At 40.5% G+C, this 21,529-nt stretch overlaps 1 protein-coding gene and 1 long non-coding RNA gene across 3 annotated transcripts in view; one reads left to right on the forward strand and one right to left on the reverse strand.

Annotated features, from left to right (window-relative positions):
* The window catches only part of LOC140133293 (uncharacterized), a 48,674-nt gene extending 39,107 nt beyond the window's left edge, over positions 1 to 9,567 (reverse strand). The window contains exon 1 of the long non-coding RNA XR_011855862.1: positions 9,244 to 9,567. This is a non-coding gene — a long non-coding RNA (uncharacterized lncRNA). The remainder of the gene's footprint in view (positions 1 to 9,243) is intronic.
* Positions 1 to 21,529, forward strand: part of AOAH (acyloxyacyl hydrolase) — a 95,851-nt gene that overhangs the window by 10,883 nt on the left and 63,439 nt on the right. The window lies entirely within an intron of this gene.

Genomic DNA, 21,529 nt, shown 5'->3' on the forward strand with positions numbered 1-21,529 from the left:
TGCATATGGTATTAAAATACATGTTTCATGGCCAATGCATGCTTAATAAAAGCAGTAGCTTTTATGAGGGATTTTCTTGATTAAGTTTTAAATGATACAGTCATTTACCATTTTTAGCATTTTTGTTGTGTACTACCAAATTTCCAAAAGCCATATCTTTTTACTTTACCATTAACAGAACTGTATGATTACTTGATTTCTCTGGAACAAATTGAAGTTACTAGGGGCATCATTTATTAAAATAATGCATCTACAGCAGGCTATAATATGGTGATTGCTGAATTACAGCCATGGAAGCCTCTCAGAGTCTCAGTAGTTAGCACCCTGCCATCCATCACAGGTGTTAAAAGAGGGCGTCTGCTGAGAATTAAAACAGACACCCATCCTGTATGGATGGTGCATGTTCTCAGGTGGCTCTAGGAAATTGAAAGATGCAGAAGAATTGGTCAAGGATAAGTTATTTGCTGCCCTGATATGTTGATACTGCAGATTAGAGATAAAGAAATGATGTCCCATTACATTGGAAGCGATTCCAATAGGTGATCATAATTGTGAGAGAGTAAATGAAGATAAAATGTTATTTATGCCATGTAGTAAATAGTACAACATTAAAAATACAATTAAATTCTAGACAAGTTTAATTGTATCTTCTAAAGCTCCCACAGATAAGGTTAATAAAAGATAATACATAAGTTTTATTTACCCCAAATATGATGCCATTAAAAAAATGTAACTGGTCCTTCATTAAATTACCCCTCATAGCAGGGCCGGTTCTAGACAAAGTGGGGCCCTGAGCAAAACTAAAAGTGTGGCCCCAAAATAAAACTATTTTATGACCGGTCACAGTCAGCAAGAGGCTCCATTTAGTATGGTAAAACAAACTGTAATATGGAAGAATTTTATAGGAGATAATAGGGAGATTGATGGGCAGCACAGTGGCTCAGTGGTTAGCACTACAGCCTTGCAGCGCTGGCTGCATAGAGTTTGCATGTTCTCTCTGTGTTTGCTTGGGTTTCCTCCCACACTCCAAAAAATTACTGGAGGTTGAATAGATTGTGACAGGGACTGATCTGGAAAGCTCTGTGCAACGTTGCGTAATCTGTGTGCGCTATATAAATAAAGAATTATTCATTATAATTATTATGATAGAAAATAAATATGAAATATGATAGAGATTTCTAGATGCAGAATATACAGTATATTATATATACAGTAGATGGATATGAGAGATAAATACAGTAGAAGAGAAATAGAAGATTGTTTAGTAAATAGATAGAGAAAAAGTGAGATATATAAATGGTAAGATCATAGGAGATAGATAACTAGACAGATAGATATATAGACAGGAGATATATGATAAGAATCTTCACCCGGTAAATTAAACCAAGGGGTACTAACCCTTTCACCGCCCGGCATTTCTGGATATTTTGTCGCGTTATTCACCAGAGCAATTTTTACAATTTTGATGTTTAAAAATTAAATCGAAATTATAGCAAAAAGAATTATAGTGAACCCAAAAAACCATATATTTTCTGAAAGCAGAGACTTGCCCCATTTTCAAAATTGCATTAAAGAGTTTATAGACATAGACGCCTTCCTGCAATTTTGATGGCAAAAAATGTGCTCCAAACAGAAAATATTTACCTTCCCATGGATTTGGCAATTAACATTCAAAATTTCCTCTAAAATATGTACAAATCCAGAACATGTGTGTGTTTGTGGTGCTACATATAACTTTATGGACATGTTCTGGGTTGCGGTGTTAATATATAATAGCGACATCAGGCAAAGAGGATTGAATGCTCATCTGTCAATTTTCATCAGTCGAATGTTCATCAGTCAATTTTCGCAAAAATACTATCACGAAATAAAAGTCAATAAGAGAGAAAGTGTGTTCTTAGATGGTTCTGCATAGAGAAGGGTTAAAAACATGCATAGTAGTTGATAATATTCCTTTTTAAAATGTAGTAACATATAGGGGCAGATTTACTTACCCGGTCCATTCGCGTTCTCTGCGCTGGATTCGGGTCCGGCCGGGATTTATTAAGGCAGTTCCTCCGACATCCACCAGGTGCACTGAAGTTCCCCGACACGCACTGGAATACACCGAGCCGGGCTGAGTGAAGGTAAGTGCAAGCTCCGCGACAGATAATTTTTTTTAAATGCGGCGGTTTTTCCGAATCCGTCGGGTGTTCGTTCGGCCACGTCCCCGATTTCCGTTGCGTGCATGCCAAAATCCCGGGCCAATTCAGGGGAAATCGGCACAAATCGGAAATATTCGGGTAACACGTCGGGAAAACGCGAATTGGGCCCTTAGTAAATGACCCCCATAAAGTGAATATTTCCATTATCTGTGACGTGCAGCAGCTCTTGTGTGCAGCAAATTCTCCCTGTAGACTGATGGCTAAAAATCTGGAGGGGGCTACACTTCAGGGGGCTGTATCTCTGGTTCTGTGACACATAGAACCTCACTTCTTTTTTCAAGATTCATTTGAAAGAACAGATTCCCCCCTTTCAGGAGGCCCTGGGCAATTGCCCGCTTTGCCTACCCATAGCGCCGGCCCTGCCTCATAGAGAAAAAAATAAACGTGGTGGTGGTGACAATGAAAAAATGTACAAAAGTGCTGTGGCCCAAAAGTACACTTAGGTGTGAAAGCTTTAAAGGGAATGTTACCTCTACACTGCCTAAACCTACAAAATTGTTCCAACAAAGTTAAACTTTTATTGAAGTTTGACAGACTCAACCTCCAGCTTCATAACCATTTAAAATAAATTCTAACATCTTAAAACTCAATATCTTGTTTTGGGGCCATGCCATTTATGTCATTTTATTTCCCCCTTATTCCTTTTTATTTTTTATTTTAGTCTCTCTATTCACTTGAAAAAGGAGCCCTATGTGACTCCGAAATGTGTTGCGTCATTGAAATATCTATAATAAACAAGTTTTATTTGAAGCTAATCTCCATCCTCCTTGAATACCTGTACGCGCCATTCTGACAAACCCTTTTGCAAATTCCATAATATCTTCAAAATAAACAGAACAATGACCATATTGTGACACTCACTTGTTGCTTTCCAGAGTTATGGCATTTTTATTCTAGTCAGATGTCTTCCTAAACAGCACAGAATTATCTGGGAACTTTTCCCTTCCTGTGCGTGCCCTAGATCTCAGCCTGTACTATGCTGTCGCTTCCCATGATGCCTTGTGTTCTCTCATGTGTAAGATCTGTCTACTCTGAACTTACAGTACGGTCTCTATATAGTAAACTAGCCTGACAGCTATCATCATGTAGTGGGTACAGGAGCAGCTTCATAGCACAGAATCAGTCTTTTGTTCTATAAATAAAGAATTCATTTTAACCCTTTCAGGACCTGGCCCTTTTTTGTTTTTTCATTTTTCACTCCCCATGATCAAAAATCCATAACTTTTTTATTTTTTCATGTACAGAGCTGTGTGATGGCTTATTTTCTGCGTAACAAATTGCACTTCATATAGATGGTATTTATTATTCCATGCCGTGTACTAGGAAGCAGGAAAAAAATTCCAAATGCAGTGAAATTGGTAAAAAAATGCATTTGTGCCGTCTTCTTGTGGGCTTGGATCTTACGAATTTCACAGAGCGCCCCAAATGACATGTCTACTTTATTCTTTGGATCGGTGTGATTACGGGGATACCAAATTTATATAGGTTTTATAATGTTTTCATACATTTAAAAAAATTAAAACCTCCTGTACAAAATCTTCTGGCACTAATAACTTTTTATACTTTAGTGTACAGAGCTGTGAGTGGTGTCATTTTTTGCGGATTTTGATGACGTTTACAATGTTATCAATTTTAGGACTGTTCGACCTTGTGATCACTTTTTATTTTTTTATATTTTTTTATTTTTTTAAATGACAAAAAAAAGTGCCATTTTCGACTTTGGGCGCGATTTTCCGTTACGGGATTAAATGCAGTGAAAAACCATTATTATATTTTGATAGATCGGGCATTTTCGGACGCGGCGATATATAATGTGTTTATGATTTTTACTGTTTATTTATATTTATATCAGTTCTAGGGAAAGGGGGGTGATTTGAGTTTTTAGGGGTTTTTTTAATTTTTTTTTATTTTTAGTATTTTTCAGACTCGCTAGGGTACTTAGGGAGTGCCGGCACCGATCGCGGGTGTTACCGGTAAGCCTTTTCTGCAATATGCAGCAAAGACTTACCGGCTATGAAGAGGGCTCAGCGCGTAAGCCCTCTCCATGCACCGGCGGCCGACCCTTGACATGCTATTACGTCACGGGTCGTGAACGGGTTAATAAAAAGGCAACTGTGACATATGTATGGTCTGTGCTAAAGATTTATAGGGCTTCTGCTGTATAAATACAGTATCGGGAGAGCAGGGCGTGAAGCAAACCTTGGTGCAACCCAAGTTGAAGTAATTGGGAGAGCTGATGACTAACATGTTGGCCCTGTCCCTGTTGGCATATGTTTAGCTATAGGAGTTAGAGAGATTGTAACTGCAACACATGCATTTCCACACTAGGGAACCTGCCAGTGCAAGCAATAGTACCTATTGTGACCTGACAAGGGCACTCAAGGAATTTTATAGTCGGAGGAACAATCAGTGACTTTTATTTATACTGAGAGTGAGATGGCAGTGAGTTTTTCTGTGTATATACTATTCTCTCCGACAAAGGCGATGTAAAATAATCTTATTACCTGCATTCTACAGTCATCCTACTGCAGGGCTTCTCCCTCCGACTTCAAACAATTACTATATCTGATTTTCTCTTTCAAAACAAAAAATAACTGTGCCCATATTGTGTAACTCACTTTGGAGCCTGATGTCACACCTGGAGGTGTCTAAATTCCTTATTTGTATGTGTCTGATTAGTATGGTTACCTTCTATTTGGGTCAAATCTTCCGAATGTGGTGGCACAGGGGGGAGATATAATGTCAGCATTTTATGATAGGGTTGCAATCATCTGCAATCTAATGCAACCTCTATTCTTTTGCAGAAAAATGATCTACAGAGAGCAGCTTAATCACATAGCCCCCTCCCCCAAGCTGATTAGTAATTATCCTAACATATTCCAGCACAATATATGGATTCACAGAACAAGACAAGTGATTTTTGAAAAAAGGATACTTAAAGTCAAAAGTAACCCATGGCAGTTTGTGCAAAAAGAGACAAGTTCCCTAATGTTTTCCTTCTCCCTGGTGCTCTCAGATAAGTGTTTTTACCTAGGATGGCATTAAAAAGTGGTGAACACAAATGTTTTCATAGTAAAATGTAGGGTCGGGAAGTAAGAGTTCTCCTTACAGAGACTTTGCCGATTAAGGCTGTCTTGTAGGCGTGTGTAGACTTATAGCCATTGATGGTCCACTAGGGGATTCAGAGAAATGTATAAACAAGTTTTCCAGGATGGGACAAGGAAAACAATACCTCTTTTTGCTATCTGGAAAAGCATGACTTCAGGAAGCCTAATGACATGATGTGGGATTAAAGTCAAACCAGTATGTCTATTCCAGAAGAAATGCAGCTCAGGTAATACATTTTGGGGAAAGGACCCGTAGCACCAGAACTAGCAAATTTTTACTTCAGGACTTCAGCTTCCCCCATGTGGTCAGCCGCTACTGGGCCCTGGGATAAGAAGACTGTCTGACACTAAGTATATAAATATGTGTATTTGTATTAATGTGTATATCCTGTAAATCTGTATATTGTACCGTGTGTATGTTAGCATATACTGTTTAAGTGTGTATATGGTATATGGTGTGCATATATATACCATTTGTGTGTGTATATGGTGGTTATATACTGTATGTGTCTGTATATTTGATGGGTATATATTGTGTGTGTATATGGTGTAAGGTGTGCATGTTTGTGTGTGTATATGGTGTGTTAATACTGTATACATATACATATATATATATATATATATATATATCACTCACCGGCCACTTTATTAGGTACACCATGCTAGTAACGGGTTGGACCCCCTTTTGCCTTCAGAACTGCCTCAATTCTTCGTGGCATAGATTCAACAAGGTGCTGGAAGCATTCCTCAGAGATTTTGGTCCATATTGACATGATGGCATCACACAGTTGCCGCAGATTTGTCGGCTGCACATCCATGCTGCCAATCTCCCGTTCCACCACATCCCAAAGATGCTCTATTGGATTGAGATCTGGTGACTGTGGAGGCCATTTGAGTACAGTGAACTCATTGTCATGTTCAAGAAACCAGTCTGAGATGATTCCAGCTTTATGACATGGCGCATTATCCTGCTGAAAGTAGCCATCAGATGTTGGGTACATTGTGGTCATAAAGGGATGGACATGGTCAGCAACAATACTCAGGTAGGCTGTGGCATTACAATGATGCTCAATTGGTACCAAGGGGCCCAAAGAGTGCCAAGAGAATATTTCCCACACCATGACACCACCACCACCAGCCTGAACCATTGATACAAGGCAGGATGGATCCATGCTTTCATGTTGTTGACGCCAAATTCTGACCCTACCATCCGAATGTCGCACCAGGAATCGAGACTCATCAGACCAGGCAACGTTTTTCCAATCTTCTACTGTCCAATTTCGATGAGCTTGTGCAAATTGTAGCCTCAGTTTCCTGTTCTTAGCTGAAAGGAGTGGCACCCGATGTGGTCTTCTGCTGCTGTAGCCCATCTGCCTCAAAGTTCGACGTACTGTGCGTTCAGAGATGCTCTTCTGCCTACCTTGGTTGTAACGGGTGGCGATTTGAGTCACTGTTGCCTTTCTATCAGCTCGAACCAGTCTGCCCATTCTCCTCTGACCTCTGGCATCAACAAGGCATTTCCACCCACAGAACTGCCGCTCACTGGATGTTTTTTCTTTTTCGGACCATTCTCTGTAAACCCTAGAGATGGTTGTGCGTGAAAATCCCAGTAGATCAGCAGTTTCTGAAATACTCAGACCAGCCCTTCTGGCACCAACATCCATGCCACGTTCACAGGCACTCAAATCACCTTTCTTCCCCATACTGATGCTCGGTTTGAACTGCAGGAGATTGTCTTGACCATGTCTACATGCCTAAATGCACTGAATTGCCGCCATGTGATTGGCTGATTAGAAATTAAGTGTTAACGAGCAGTTGGACAGGTGTACCTAATAAAGGGGCCAGTGAGTGTATATGGTGTCTGTATACTGTATGTGTAATATGATGTATATATACAAGTGTATAAATGTATATGTGTGTATAAATCTGCGTGACTATATAAGCATGTGTTAGTTTACAGATATGTATATGGCATATTGCATAAGGGCATAATGGCATAAGGGCCAGCTTCTCCTATTTAAACCCCTGACAAATCTCATATATTTTACATATATAAGTGATAAACAAACACCATGGGGAATTAATACAGCTTCCATTAACCCCATAGCGCAATAAGACGTACCCTTACGTCTTACTGCGCATGGGGGAGTATGAAGAGGGCTCACGGGCTGAGCCCTCTTCATACTCACCGGGCATTTGCTTCATAATGAAGCAAATGCCCGTCGCTAACACCCGCGATCGGTGCTTGCACCGATCGCGGGTGTTAACCCTTTGATCGCCGCCGGCAAAGCTGCCGGCGGCATTAAAGAGCCGGCGGCGCGTGGGCGCCGCCATCTTGGCTCCGATCGTCACTCCCCGTGACGTCACCGGGGAGCGGCGATCCGTTGCCATGACAGCCTCGGATCACACAATGATCCGAGGCTATCATGTTTTAGGCCATCTATTACAATGTGCGATCTGCACATTGTAATAGATGGTATGCAAAATCCCCATATACTGCCATACTGTAGTATGGCAGTATATGGTAGGATCAATCAGACAACCTAGGGTTAAAGTACCCTAGGGAGTCTGAAAAATAGTGAAAAAAAAAAATAAAAAAAAGTAAAAAAAAAAAAATTATATTAAAAAAACATAAAAATTCAAATCACCCCCCTTTCCCTAGAACTGATATAAATATAAATAAACCGTAAAAATCATAAACACATTAGGTATCGCCGCGTCTGAAAATGCCCGATCTATCAAAATATAATAACCGTTTTTCACTGCGTTTAACCCCGTAGCGGAAAATAGCGCCCGAAGTCGCAAATGGCATTTTTTTGCCATTTTGAAAAATAGAAAAAATTCTATAAAAAGTGATCAAAAGGTCGCACAGTCCTAAAAATAGAAGCATTGAAAACGTCATCAGAAGTCGCAAAAAATGACACCACTCACAGCTCCATACACCGAAGTATGAAAAAGTTATTAGCGCAAGAACACGGCAAAATGAAGAATTTTTTTTCTGTACAGGAGGTTTTAATTTTTGTAAATGTATGAAAACATTATAAAACCTATACAAATTTGGTATCCCCGTGATCGTATTGACCTAATGAATGAAATAGACCTGTCATTTGGGGCGCACAGTGTAAGCTGTAAAAACCAAGCCCACAAGAAATGGCGCAAATGTGTTTTTTCATCATTTTCACTGCATTTAGAATTTTTTTCCCGCTTCCCAGTACACGGCATGGAATATTTAATACCATCACTACGAAGTGCAATTTGTTACGCAGAAAATAAGCCATCACATAGCTCTGTACACGGAAAAATAAAAAAGTTATAGATTTTTGAAGGTGGGGAGTGAAAAATAAAAACGCAAAAACGAAAAAGGGCCTGGTCCTTAAGGGGTTAAGCTCAATGAAAGTTGTAAAAACCCTTTTTGCTTCCACAAGTTAAAAGCAATTAATATTGTTGAAAAGGAGAAGAAGATCAGGACAGGACCCCATGCAGGGGTGCACCTAGCCTTTCTGCTGCCTGAGGCAAACTTTAGAAAGACGTTCTCCTGACACATATAGAGTGGGATGCACTGCAAATCCTCTCACTTTAGCCTTAAATTTTAAAAAATGTGCAACATCCCCCACCGGGGCCTAGCCTTTTCTCAGGGCCTGGAGTCAGCCGGGGCCCAGGATAGCGGAGTGGCTGGAGGTTGCGGCCTAGGCACGCTAGTGTCACGGTGCTTGGTATGGGGACCGGAGGGCTGTCCTACAGCCTGGCAGGTCTCCAGCAGGTGGTGTGTGCAAGAAATTAGATGAAAGAGAGGCTGTTGTACTTGTTCTCCCTGGGGCAACCCCTTAGTGTCTGTAGTATAAGTCCCTGGTGGATAGATGGGGGCACCCTTGATGGTGATACAGCCGTAGCATGGACCAGACGGAGGCAATGTTGTGCATAAAATAACTTACAGTTCTTTATTTGAACCAACAGCAGCAACAGGCCAAACGATTCTGTACAAATGGTCGGGTTACTGAGAGTGATCTTGGAGAGTGAACCTCAGCAGTTAGGTCACCAGCCTCATTGCAGGCTGGGATGTAGCTGAGCTGGAAGCCTAAGTCTTCTGTGTGAGCTCACTGGAGGTGTGAGGCACACGCTGTTTCTGGTCACTCAGTGTGGAGTTGATATGCTCCTCTGTCAGGAGCTGGGTTACAAGAGCTGCTCATGAGGTGAGAGCTCAGCACTAACTCCCTGTCAGCACTAACTCCTCTAACCGACTGTTGGCACTCCCCAACTGTAACTTCTCCTTAGCTCCTGGTCATGTGGCCTCACTCTCCAATCACACTCCAGTTACAAAGGTGAAACATCATTGGATGATATCAGTAAACAGGTTAACCCTTGCCTATCAAGGCAGTATCTACGGCTGCATATTACCTCTTGGTGTACTGAATGGTACAAGGGGCTTATTATTATTGGCAGGGATATTGCAAATGCACCATTTTATTGTGGTCTCTGTTATTACAGCTTTCTCTGTTCTCTCCAAATGACACCTCCACTTTATTCTTTTGGTCAGTAACATCAGGCAGATATCAGAGTTAGTCAGGTATAGCAGGGCTGAGTTAGTCAGGTATAGCAGGGCTGAGTTAGTCAGGTATAGCAGGGCTGAGTTAGTCAGGTATAGCAGGGCTGAGTTAGTCAGGTATAGCAGGGCTGAGTTAGTCAGGTATAGCAGGGCTGAGTTAGTCAGGTATAGCAGGGCTGAGTTAGTCAGGTATAGCAGGGCTGAGTTAGTCAGGTATAGCAGGGCTGAGTTAGTCAGGTATAGCAGGGCTGAGTTAGTCAGGTATAGCAGGGCTGAGTTGGTCAGGTATAGCAGGGCTGAGTTGGTCAGGTATAGCAGGGCTGAGTTGGTCAGGTATAGCAGGGCTGAGTTGGTCAGGTATAGCAGGGCTGAGTTGGTCAGGTATAGCAGGGCTGAGTTGGTCAGGTATAGCAGGGCTGAGTTGGTCAGGTGAAGCAGGGCTGAGTTGGTCCGGTGAAGCAGGGCTGAGTTGGTCCGGTGAAGCAGGGCTGAGTTGGTCCGGTGAAGCAGGGATGAGTTGGTCCGGTGAAGCAGGGATGAGTTGGTCCGGTGAAGCAGGGATGAGTTGGTCAGGTGTAGCAATTTAAATAAACAAATCCTCTCAGCTGTTATGATGCGTTTGAAATAATGCATTAACGCTGCATGTAAATGCACCCAGACTCAGGAGGTCTTCAATGGAAAGATGTCTGGGACAACAAAATAGTTCACTTGCACTTGACTGTCCCCACTCTGAGGACACTAAGGGTGCTACGGTTGATCGCACATGTGTTTGTATGAATGCGCATACGATTGGTAACCATCATCTGGTGTCTTTTTTTGTCTTGTTTGCACATGCAATTGGCCATGGCCCACCTTGTGCACTTTGATTCCATTTCAAAACGGAATCAGATTTCTATCATATGACAGCACCCTAATGGGTTAGTCAGGCAATGTCTGAAAGAACCTTTGGGGTGAGGGGAGGACATTACACTTAACTTCAGTTTGTTATGGGAGAACTCTGCTCCTGTTCTCTCTCCTTCTGGGGTCTCCTGCTCAGCTTACGGTGTGAGGATAGGCCAGAGCAACAGCCATTTTCCACCTCCACTCTTTTCAGAGCCATCTCCCTCCTGTGAGCCGGCCAAACGAAGTATGCAAGGAGAGTTATGGGAGGATCGAGGCACCATGGTGGATATCCATCTTGTAGTTAATGATGGAGCCTTGAAAATGCCGCCTCCAAACCGAGCAGCCGGGGCCCCCGAGGTGAGATTCTCAACTCACCTCATAGCAGGTGTGCCCCTGTCCCATGAGCCCCAAAGATGCTGCATTGTCTATATATAGGTATACACCTCAACTTTGTGAAGAATGGACAGATGATGGATCCTAGAAAAAGGAGAGGGGAGATGTGGTAATGAGTGTCCTGAAACACTCCCAGGTGAAGCCATGTCAGCTCCAAAAAATAAGAATCAAAGAAGCCAGTTTTAATACACTGGATTCCCAGGGATCTTCTTTTCTACATGTGTATGCAGGTATGCCACTGATATAAGAATTCATTGAGCCACATTTATTAAGTGTTCGGGACACATTTATGTCACATGCAACACCTTTGTGTCGCAGCTGCACTATACCCGACACGAGACAAAATTCTGCGCTGAAAGGGGTGTTCAGGTGCAGTTGGACCGTGTGCCACATTAATCATGCAGAGTCCGACAGAACTTTGTCGCACGCTCTATGTCAAAAGTGCATGGGGCATGGGGAGTGGCTTGGCTGCAAGAGTGAATGGCCGTGTGAGTGAAGAGCTCTGTACCACCGACCGCTACTATCAGCTTCCAGCACCAGCACAGACACCAGACTTGTAAGCAAAATGCCCACCAATATTGGGGCACAGCAAGGGAGGAAGCGGGGAGCCAAGGAACAGGCGAGTAAGCCCATAAAACAGTACTTTAACACAGGCCCATCTAGCAGGCAAGATGGTGCTGGCTCCTCAGCATGCAAGCCAGGCACACGCTCAAAGAGCACCACAGACCACCTGACATTCAGCAAACAGGGGAGGAAGCCTGCCAGCCCCTACAGCTCCCCATCCCTGCAAGACATACCTGAGAGATGGAGTGTGGGCACACCTGTTACATTGGAAGTGTCACCTCCTGCCATCAGCCAGGATGAGTGCAGCATGCTGCCATTACAGCTACAACACAGCAGCAGCCCTGAGGCCCCCTCCCCCTCCTCCCTCAGCAACAGCTCTGCTTCTAGCTGCTCAGAATCACTGAGATCTCCTACTGCAAGCCCTGCTAAGCAGAAGCTAAAACAGCAATCTACTAGCCTGGAAAATGAGGTGAGCAATATATCACAGTCTAACACCTCCCCAGCAGAAAATGCTGATATGTTTGCAACATTTCAAGCCTCAGACAAGTATGTCTCAGAAAATACGCTTAAAGCTATGCTAGGTGTACTAAGATCATCTATACAGAAAGACATTTCTACTCTGATTAAACCACTCCAGAACTCTATAGAGGAACTGGGAGATAGAGTATCTCATACTGAAAACAAGATGGCGGAGTTTGCCAACTCCTTCAACCATTTAGCGGACTCCCATAACGCACTGGAAGATACTGTCTCTGCTATTCAAGCGAAACTTGTAGATACAGAGGACCGAGACAGGCGTAATAATGTGAAGATTAGAGGCATCTTAGAGACTGTCCCGAACTCACAACTGAGAGCTTACGTGCAGCAAATGACCAAAACGCTTCTTCCTCACTTGGCTGATTATGAGCTCAGTATAGATCGCGCTCACCGCGTGCCCAAGCCGAAAAATCTTCCAGAAACTATTCCGCGCGATGTATTGGCAAGATTTACATTTTATCACGCCAAAGAGCAGCTATTGTCCCAGTCACGGAAAATGAAAACTCTACCTAATCCATATGAAGCAATAAAACTGTACGTGGATCTGTCAGCGGCAACCCTGCAGGCAAGAAGAGACTTTGGGCCTATTACCTCTCTCTTGAGAGATCACGGAATTCAATACAGATGGGGATTCCCTACAAAAATTCTGGTGAAACGCCAAAACACCATTATCCCGATCAAATCTCTGGAAGAAGGTTACAACTCACTGGAAGCCTGGGGCATTCCCACTGAGGAAATAGAAACCGCAAAATCAAGAGTGGGATTCACAACCAGAATTAACCCAGAATGGCGCACAAACGGCAAATAAAATTACTTTCTATTTTGCAGAAAATGTGGCGGTCGGGGTCGGTACCCTCTGGTAACTCACATTTCCACATTAACAAGTTAATTTTCTGTTCCCATATAAGTACTAAATTGGTAATATTAGTACCTTTCTGTTCCTACTGTGCCTTTAACCATGTTAAGCACGGTGAATCTGTTTGACCTGAAAACCATGACTTTATTTACTGACAAAATAACTACAGGGCAGGTAACATATTTAGGGCAACTAACATATTTGAAATATAACTTGATTGTACCTGTATATTACAGCACACTCTTATTCATAGACTATGAGCATTAAATTAGTATCTCTAAACGCTAAGGGACTTAATAGCCCCTACAAGCGTTCTATGTTGTGGAAGGAAGCGATGAGTAGTAAAGGAGACATAATTTGCATACAGGAAACACATGTAAGCACAAAAAACCCACCAAAAATAACGCACACAAGGTTTCCCAATATATTTATGTCTTCATATAGTCAAAAAAAAAGGGGAGTCCTGATTGCCTTTAAGGACACAGTGACGCTATCAATACATAACTCTTATATAGACCCTCAGAGCCGCTATATTATCATTGTATGTACCATCAACAATTTGGAATATACTATTGTGAATTTGTATGCTCCTAACCAGAGACAGGGATCGTTTATTAAAAAACTTTTACGCAAAACTGAAAAAATGAAAAAAGGTGCATTACTTCTGTGCGGGGATTTTAACACCATAGGTCATGTTAATTATGATACCACTTCAAAGTCCCAACACAGAAACTTTACACTAAATCCTACACAATGGGAAAAAGGATTATTTGATGTCTGGAGGGTTCACCATACCACTGAAAGAGATTTTACATACTATTCACCCCGACATGGAACATATTCTCGTATTGATATGATTATAACAGACAGATTTTTATTAGATAGAATGCTCTCATCCACCATAGGTAATATCCAGTGGTCGGATCATGCACCAATAGAGGTTACATTCTCGGATACCTTTTCATGTAACACTGACTACGTGTGGAGAGCAAATATGTCAGATCTAGCCAAAACAGAGAACTTCCGAACTATGGAAGCAAACATGAGGGAATATTTTTCATTTAACAACAATGGTATGGTGAGCCCTTTCTCGTTGTGGATCACCCATAAAATGTATATGAAGGAAGAGCTCACTAAGCTTCATAGTAAACTGAAAAGGGAAAGAAATAGAGAAATTACATCCTCCATCCTACATATTGACTTTCTTGAAAGGCAAAACAAAAATCACTCCACACCTTCACTAACTGAAGCGCTCAGCAATGCTAGAATCCATCTTCGCAATTTATTACTCACTAAATATACAAGGTCCCTCCAAACTTTGAAATAAAAATAAAATATTATTCCCAAGATCATAAAGCAGGAGCACTTCTAGCACGTAGAATAAAACAACGTTCACAAAAAGCAAAAATCCCATTCGTAATCCACCCTACTACAGGGAAAAAAGAACTAGCCCCTAGAGATATAGCTAATGCATTCATGGATTACTACTCCAAATTATATAATTTATCTCAAAACAACTCTATTCAACCACCAACAACAGAGGATATAAATACATTTTTAGACAATCTACATATCCCTAAAATTTCTGAAACACAGCTAGCAAAATTAAACTCCCCCATAACTGAGGCGGAAATTATTAAAACCATTAAATCTCTCCCTGCCAACAAAACCCCAGGCCCTGATGGCCTACCAGGAGCCTACTATAAAAAATTTTCAAAAATTCTATCATGCCACCTGCTCAGAATATATACCCTTGCAGCACAAAAGGGTGAATTTCCCAAAGAACTTTTAGAAGCAATAATAATTACACTCCCCAAACCGGGAAAACTCCCTGATCGGCCTGCAAATTTCCGGCCAATATCTTTATTAAATGAAGATATAAAAATCTATGCTAAATTACTAGCTAATAGACTTAAAGAAACCCTACATATTTTAATTGCTCCAGATCAAGCAGGATTTACCCCTTCTAGGCAAGCATCGGATAACACAAGACGGGTCATAAACCTCCTACAACATTGCGAAATAAATAAAACCACAGCAGCCTTTATCACTGTCGACGCCGAAAAGGCGTTTGACAGAGTAAATTGGGAATATATATTTTTAGCACTGCAGAGATTTGGCTTGGAAGGGCATATCTTCATGGCTATAAAAGCACTATATTCTTACCCATCAGCCACAGTATTTGTTAATGGAATACGCTCGGAAAGATTTACCCTTACAAACGGGACAAGACAGGGGTGTCCCCTATCCCCCATCATATTTATATTATCTATTGAACCCTTAGCAATAGCCATACGCTCACATACAGGAATTAAGGGAATCAAGATAGGCGACTTAGAGCATAAGATTGCTTTATTTGCCGATGATATCATTCTTTTTCCAACTGATCTTAATTACTCCCTCAACCACATATTTGAAATAATGGAAAAATATAGCAAAATATCCTACTATAAAATAAATAATACAAAATCACAAATCCTTCCAATTAACGTCCCCAGCCCCCTCTTAAGACTGCTAAAACAAGAACACAAACTAGACTGGAGGGAAGACAAACTAAATTACCTAGGTATAAACTTAACATATCCAGTAAACAAACTATTCCACATAAACCACCTACCTCTTATCCCTAAGATTCTAAGTGATTTAGAAAACTACTCTAAACATATGCTATCCTGGTATGGCCGGATAGCTACTTACAAAATGATGGTATTACCAAAGTACTTATATCTATTTCGCACCCTACCTATACCTGTCCCCAACTCATACTTTAACAAAATTAAAGCACAACTAAATAAATTCATATGGCAAGGTAATCACCCCCGCATAGCCTTCCAAACTCTAACAAAACATAAAGACAGAGGAGGATTAGGCCTACCCAACCTCCATAACTACTATTTAGCAGCCATACTTGAACAATCACAACACTGGTGGGCTGAGTCACCAAGCAGAGTTTGGACCTGCATAGAGAAAACATACCAAAAAAATGTTTACCTGAGGAATAGACTAATAACGCACATGTGGAAAATTAAACCACCTCCTGCAAAACTGATCACAATGCAGGCGACAGATGCTGCTTGGGTCTCTTTAATGTCCCACCAGAATGATACAGAAGAAATCCTTCCCCAAAATATACCAATAAACCTACTTGATATAAATATAGAGAATTTAAACACCACATCATGGTACACTAAAGGCATACATTCATTTGCAGAACTACTTACAAATGGCAAAATCTCCTCATTCAATATGCTCATGCAAAAACACTTTGTCCCAGTATCAGACTTCCACAAATATCTGAGGATACGTAGCCTATTGCAAGTCACCACAAATAAACTCCCGACTATTGATCCTGCGGTGTATACAAAGTTAAAAACAGCACCAGACATAGAAAAGGGTATAACCTTTTTTTACAACATAATGGAAAACTCAAAAAAATTCACAAAACTTTTGTACATGCACCAATGGGAATCAGATTTAAATGCTACCTTCTCAGACACCCAATGGATAAAAGCAATTCAAACAGCAAACACTTTACTTAGATGTTCCTCACACCAAGAAACCATCACAAAAACACGCATGAGATGGTATTTTACTCCTTCACGTTTAAACAAAATGTTTCCTACAACTTCCCCAATGTGTTGGAGAAACTGCGGTGGCAGAGGTTCCCTACTACATATTCTTTGGTCATGTCCAGTAATACAATCACTTTGGCAAGAAGCATATAGAATACTGTCCACCTTATTTAAAACAACCATATTGTTTTCCCCTGCTTTGGCCTTGCTTTTGATAGGAATTGATAAACTCCCTCAACCCTATAGAGTGGTTACCACACACACCCTTATGGCCACTAAGCTTGTCATAACTAGACATTGGAAAGAGGTAACCTGCCCCAACATATGTGAAGTAGTGAACCAAATGAACACCAACTGCGTTTATGAAAAATACATACATCTCCAAGAAAACAGATACCACAAATTTAAAAAAGATTGGGACTTATGGATAGCGAGCCCTTACCACCAAGAGTAAATTTTGAGTTTTCTCAGGTCACTGTTGTTATGGTTACTGTTTTTGTGTTTTTACGACGGTTTACATGTTAACCTATGTCCAATATGCCTTTGAATGATATGCAATATAATATTCGATTGTATTATTAATGCCAGCTTTAACATACAGAACATATCTATGCAAACTAAACCTGTACCAAAGCAGAGAGAAATCAAGCCACAAGACTCAAGGTGATGGACTGTAAATAAAATTAAAACAACCTGCTTTGGCTAAGACAAGAATCCCAATGTACAAATTTTTATGTTGGAATATTATATGTATGTTTATGAAAAAATAAATAAAAACAAGTTAAAAAAAAAAAAAAAAAAAGTGCATGGGGCCCCAGATTCATATAGAATACCAATTCCTGAATCTGGGCACCCTGCATACTACACAGGCAAACTGCAGCGCAGTTTGGAGTGTGCAAAGTGCACCAGATTCATGAAGTGAATTGTACTACCAGTTTGCACTGAAAAGAACATGCAAAGTCAGACAGAAAAGTGGTGCAGGTGCTTTAACCTCTTAACACTCTGTGCCCGATATATCGTACGCTGAGCTGATGCCGACTCAGCTCGAGATTGGAGCTGAGCCGGCATTGGCATACACAGGGTGGGCTTCGACCCACCCTGTGATAAATGCCACAGTCAGCACAACTGCGGTACTTAACCCCTTAACGACTTGGCCCTTTTTAGTTTTTTCACTTCCATTTTTCACTCACCACCTTCAAAAATCTATAACTTTTTTTTTATTTTTCAACATAGAGAGCTCTGTGATGGCTTATTTTTTGTGTAACAAATTGCACTTCAGAGTGACAGTAGGGAAGAGAAGCGGGAAAAACATTCAAAATGCAGTGAAAATGCTGAAAAAACGCATTTGCGACATTTTCTTGTGGGCTTGGATTTTACAACTTTTACTGTGTGTCCCACAAATGACATGTCTACTTTATTCTTTGGGTCGGCGCAATCATGGGGATGCCACATTTGTATAGGTTTTCTAATGTTTTCATACATTTACAAAAATTAAAACCTCCTGTACAAAAATATATTTTTTAATTTTGCCATCTTCTGGCGCCAATAACTTTTTAATACTTTGGTGTAAGGAGCTGTGGGTGGTGTCATTTTTGATGACATTTTCAATGTTATAATTTTTAGGATTGTACGACCTTTTGATCACTTTTTATTGATTTTTTTTTTTTTATATTTTTCAAAATTTTGATAGATCGGGCATTTTCGAACTCGGCGATACCTAATGTATTTATGATTTTTACTGTTTATTAATATTTATATCAGTTCTAGGAAAGGGGAGTCATTTGAATTTTTAGGGTTTTTTATTATCATTTTATTTTACTTTTTTTTATTTCTATTTTTACTATTTTTCAGACTCCCTAGGGTACGCTAACCTACGCTAATATACTGACCTACTGACTAAAGTATGGCAGTATATGGGGATTTTCCTCCTCATTCTTTACAATTTGCTGATAGCACACTGTAATGAATGGGTTAAAACGAGACAGCCTCAGGTCTTCGAAACTGTTGTAGCATTGGTCGCTGCTTACTTTAGAAAGCAGCTCCTAGTGCCTTTTTATGGGTGATAGGCCCTTCAAAAATTATGAAAATGTAAAGCAGACATATGGAAAATTTTACACAGCAACTAATTTAGGTGGTAAAACCATTTGTCTGAAAATTGCAAATTTTTTTTAAAAAATCATTTATTTTTTTTTAGAAATAAACGCAAAACTTATCAGCCAAAATTTACCACTAAAATGAAGTACAATATGTGAGGAAAAAACAATCTCATAATCGATTTGATAAGTAATAGTGTTCAAAAGTTATAACCATATAAAGCAATGGATGTCAAAATACAAAAAAATGGGGCAGAGCCTTAACCCCTTATCACCGACACTAGTTTTCAGCTCAATGGCCAGACTCGATTTTTCAAATCTGACATGTCTCACGATAATTGGTTATAACTTTGGAACGCTTTAACATATACTGGTGATTTTGAGACTGTTTTCTTGTGATACATTGTACTTCATGTTAGTTATAAAATTTAAGTGATAAGTTTTGCGTTTCGTTCTGAAAAAAAGGGAGAATTTGGCAAAAGTTTGTAAAAATTCTTCATTTTCCAAGTTTGAAATGTTCTGCTTTCCAGACAGGAAGTAAAACTACCCAAAAAGCTTGATAATTAACATTTACGGAATGTCTGCTTTATGTTGAGATGATATTTTATGCTTCCGGTCATTTTTCTAGGAAGTTATGAGGCGCAGAACTTTAGGTGTGATTTTTCTCATTTTCATGAAAATTGCCAAAACTCACTTTTTGAGGGACAACTCAGCTTTCAAGTGACTTTGAAAGGCCTAAATAATAGTAAAACCACATAAATTACCACACTATAGAAACTTCACCCCTCAACGTATGTAAAACAACTTAGTTAAGTCTATTAACCCTTTAAGTGTTTCACATGGGTTAAAACAATAAGACCTGCGATTTAGAAACTATGGAATTTTTTTGGAAAATGCATTCATTTAGGCCAAAACTGACATTTTCAAAATAAATTAAATGATGAAACACACTGCAATGTTTGATGCCCAATTCCTCCCGAGTGTTCTGATACCACATATGTGGTGGTAAACTTCTGTACAGGCGCACGGCCGAGTATAGAATGAATGGAGGCGCCATTCACAGCAGATTTGTATTGTCACATTGTACAACCTATAAATTTTTATTTTTTTTGGTAATGCAAACATACGAGGGCTTATTTTTTACGGGATGAGATACAATGTATAGATAATTCATTTTGGGGGTCTATAGCTTATTCATGAGATTTTATTAACTATTTCAAGGGGGACACAAACAAAATCATCAATTTTTATTTTGGATTTTTAGCATCCCCCCCCCCGCTCACAGTAACATAAAAATAATATTTTATCTTTATTCTCTGGTTCACTACGATTGCAGTGATACCTCATTTATATAGTTTTTCTTATCTTTGCTCAATTTTCCTGAGCAAAACCAATATTGGAGAATATTGCATTGTTTTTACTATTGACAACTTTTTAGGGCCATAACTTCTGTATTTTTCTGTTTTCAGACCTCGTTGAGGGCTTATTTTTTGCAAAAAGAGTTGTTCTTTTCAGTAGTATCATATTAGGGAATGTAACTTTTTTTGATCACTTTTTAGAACATTTTTTGTGATGGTGTTTGATGAAAAATTGTATATTACGGGAAGTTTTTCGATTTTTTTTTTTTACGTCGTTCACCGGGCGGGTTCAAGATTGATTTAGATTTATTGTACAGATTGATATGGACGCGGTGATACCAAATATGTACGTGTTTTTGTGTTTTATATACTTTATTTGCATTTTATGTGTAACTGGGGAGATTATGGGACTTTTATTTTATTTATTTAATTATATTATAAAATGATTTCATCTTTACATTTTCTACTTCTTGGCTTGAACAAGCGATCGTCCGATCGCTTATTCAAGCCTTTACACTGCAATACACTTGTATTGCAGTGTATAGTGAAAGTAACTGAGCATACTGCGCAGGAGGGGCTGCGGCAGGAGGGATCGGATCCCCCGCTAAGCACACCAGGAGGGTCTGATCCACGCGGGACACGCTTACACGCCGCGGTCATGCTTGAACGCGGCGTGTAAGGGGTTAAACACCTGGGATCTGAGTTTTTACGATCCCGGGTGTTAGTGCCGGGTCTGGGCTGTAAGATCACAGCCCGACACCGGGACCGAGACCCGGTGTCCCGAAATCTTCTTCTGACGCGCCGCCGTAGAAAGGTGTACGCGTCAGAAGAAGTACCCTTAGGGCACTGTCCCACTTTGCGTTTGCAAACGCAGACGCAGACAAAACCGCGCCCACCTATGGAAACGCCTGCGATCGGGTACGAGACGCCGGTGTTTTGTGTTAAATTAATGCAAAACACCGGTGGCTCGTTCCCGATCGCAGGCGTTTCCATAGAAACGACGATGCGATCGGACCACGGACCGCCCCGGTGGGCGCGGTTTTGTCTGCGTTTGCAAACGCAACGTGGGACAGCGCCCCTTAATGACCGCCGTAAAAAGCCGATCATTAAGGGGTTAAGGAGGTTGTCGGTTGTCCATGGTCAAACAGATCTACGGCTCGTTATTACCACAGAAAGTAATCAGAGCTGTGAGTAATCAGACACCTGTCTGTCCATCACAAGACCATGGACAGTTTTCTATCCACTGGAAGTAAACATAGAAGCTTCCCATAGAAGGACTGCAAGCAGAGATCTAGACAACCATGAGGAATTGATACAGAAAGTTTATTGGAAAATTGTATAACTTTTCATTACACATACTATATCAATTATTTGCTGAAAGTGGACAACCCCTTTAATCTACAAAGATGGGTATGTCCTT

This window comes from Engystomops pustulosus, chromosome 5 (genome assembly GCF_040894005.1).
Source record: "Engystomops pustulosus chromosome 5, aEngPut4.maternal, whole genome shotgun sequence".
Taxonomy (NCBI): Eukaryota; Metazoa; Chordata; class Amphibia; order Anura; family Leptodactylidae; genus Engystomops; species Engystomops pustulosus.